Source organism: Rutidosis leptorrhynchoides, chromosome 11 (assembly GCF_046630445.1).
Source record: "Rutidosis leptorrhynchoides isolate AG116_Rl617_1_P2 chromosome 11, CSIRO_AGI_Rlap_v1, whole genome shotgun sequence".
Taxonomy (NCBI): Eukaryota; Viridiplantae; Streptophyta; class Magnoliopsida; order Asterales; family Asteraceae; genus Rutidosis; species Rutidosis leptorrhynchoides.
This window is the reverse complement of record NC_092343.1, coordinates 178,793,326-178,795,811: the sequence shown is the minus strand read 5'-3', so window position 1 is coordinate 178,795,811 and position 2,486 is coordinate 178,793,326. Positions and strand designations below refer to the sequence as shown.

The window sequence follows — 2,486 nt, the reverse complement described above, 5'->3', positions numbered from 1 at the left end:
ATTCGTATTGAGTGAATATCCTTAGTCATCTTTTCCATTCGTCTCTCGACAGCATCTATCTTTGCGGAAATGGAATCTAAGTCATGGCTAGAATTGGCTCTAGCTGCTTTAGATGATCTAACGATATCTTTTTCTTGGTGCCACTCATGTGAGTGGGAAGCAGTGTTATCAATAATCTTATAAGCGTCAGTTTCGGTTTTCTTCATAATGGAACCTCCAGCTGCTATATCGATGTCTTTCCTTGTAGTGATGTCGCATCCTTGGTAGAATATTTGTACTATTTGACAGGTGTCTAAACCATGTTGCGGACATCCTCTCAATAACTTTCCAAATCTGGTCCACGCCTCATATAGAGTTTCATTTGGTTTCTGTGTGAACGTAACAATTTCTCCTTTAAGTCTTACTGTTTGGATGCCGGAAAGAATTGTTTAAGAAATTTTTCAACTAAAACGTCCCATGTATCGATCGCCCCTTCAGGTAACGATTCCAACCAATCTTTGGCTTCTCACTTTAAAGTCCAGGGAAATAACATGAGATATATCTGTTCATCCTCAACTTCTCTTATTTTAAATAGAGTGCAGATCCTATTAAAGGTACGAAGATGTTCATTTGGATCTTCCTTCGGCGCACCACTAAATTGGCATTGATCAGTCACCATGTGTAGAATTTGTCCTTTGATTTCATAATCTGGCGCATTAATGTCTGGATGAGTAATTGCGTGACCTTGGCCAGTGCGTTTAGCTCTCATTCGGTCTTCCATACTTAAAGGTTCCAGATTTTCCATAATTGAATTTGTTGAATCTGAATCACTAGAGGATTCTGATTTAATGGTTCGTTCCTCAACAATCTCTGTTTGAATGATTGGTGGTTCCGGAGGAAAAATTAATGGTTCAGGATCTATGAATTGTCCCTGAATATTCTCCGGATTCTCAATTGTGAGGTCGGGTTCAAAAAATGGATTATCGGAAATTTGAATTGGAGTACTTGATCGACTGGATGACGATTCTAAAGAAAAATCAACGGTGACAATATTTGAAAGATGTCTTGATCGAGTTACAGGTGGTGAACGTACAAAAGGTGGTGAAAGTTTTGCCCGGTACATTCACTGAATATCCTATTAGTTTTTAAAAAGAAAGAAAAATTATATAAGTTATCCAATTAATAGACTTTTCTGATTTTGCCCACGTTTCGAATAGCCAAAAGATGCAGCAGAGGGGAAGGATTCGTTTGGTCTCAATATAATTGAGTACTGTTTGGCTCCAATAACCCGGTCCACGTACAAATCCAACTATTACTACGAATCAGAAAATTTTGATGTCTATCAATTTAACAGCTTAAAATAATTTTTCGTAATTTAAAGAAATTTTAGAGAAGAAGTAGAAAATTCTATGTCCTAAAAACTAGAATGGCGAGAAATATGAGAGAAAAAGAGCGCGTTGGTATTAAAATTGGAGAAATAAGAAAGAAAAAGAGTGACTTATAAAACTTTAAAAGACTCGACTAACCCAACCTTATTATTATTACTAACTTAAAATTAAAATTGCAAATTGAGATTACTAATTGGAGTGATAATTGATACATAGGTAAAAGGCGTCGAAAAATAAATAAGAAAGTAGCGCGTTGAAACTTAAAAAGAACTAAAAACTAAGAATTAAAAGTTGCGTCTAAAAATATTAAAGCTTACAAGTAAAACTATATCCCAAATGGCAATAACTTAAAAAGGTACTAAAATATAAAAAAAATGTCGTCGTAAAATTCTAAAGCACCTAAATCTTAGTCTAAAGAAAAAGCACTTAAGGGATTTTACGGCAAAGCCTAAAAATCTAGAAATAAAAATAACTATGGCAAATACTATGATTTAAAACTAAAACGAGCGAAAAATACAAAAATTACGCTAAAATAATTAAAAAGAGACAAAATATAAAAATATACTAAAAGTTGTAAAAAGTACAATTTTTATAAAAATATTATTTTTATATTTTTTATTTTATAAAACTATTAATTTTAAAACTAATTAAACTAAAATAAAACAAATTAAAAACTAAAATTAATTAATATTAAAAGTATAACCCTAATTAGGGTTAAAGTATAATAATAATAAATAATACCCCGTAATTAATGCAGTACGATGTCAACTGTGGCGTGTCAGCAGGGCTCATGCGATCGCATGAGTCCTAAGTTACCCGGCCATGCGATCGCTTGGGCTAGGGTTTCGGGCCAGTGACTGGGCTGCTACAGTACTGGACTCGAATTTATTTATATATTTTTTTTTTGCTAAAATATATATATATATATATATATATATATATATATATATATATATATATATATATATATATATATATATATATATATATGAAACAACCCAACCCGTATTAAAACCGGCCCATAAAATTTTTTCCTTTTAATACGCGTTAAATAATACTTTAGGTCCCGTTACACATATTCCAAAACATATTTGTTATCAAAGTAAGTTCATCGAACTT

The 2,486-nt window shown here is 32.3% G+C and overlaps 1 non-coding gene across 1 annotated transcript; it reads left to right on the top strand.

The window, feature by feature from the left end:
• Positions 1-294: 294 nt before the first annotated feature.
• Positions 295-401, top strand: LOC139879107 (small nucleolar RNA R71). Its single transcript, XR_011769960.1, has one exon. It is a non-coding gene; the product is annotated as a small nucleolar RNA R71 (small nucleolar RNA).
• The last annotated feature ends 2,085 nt before the right edge of the window (positions 402-2,486 follow it).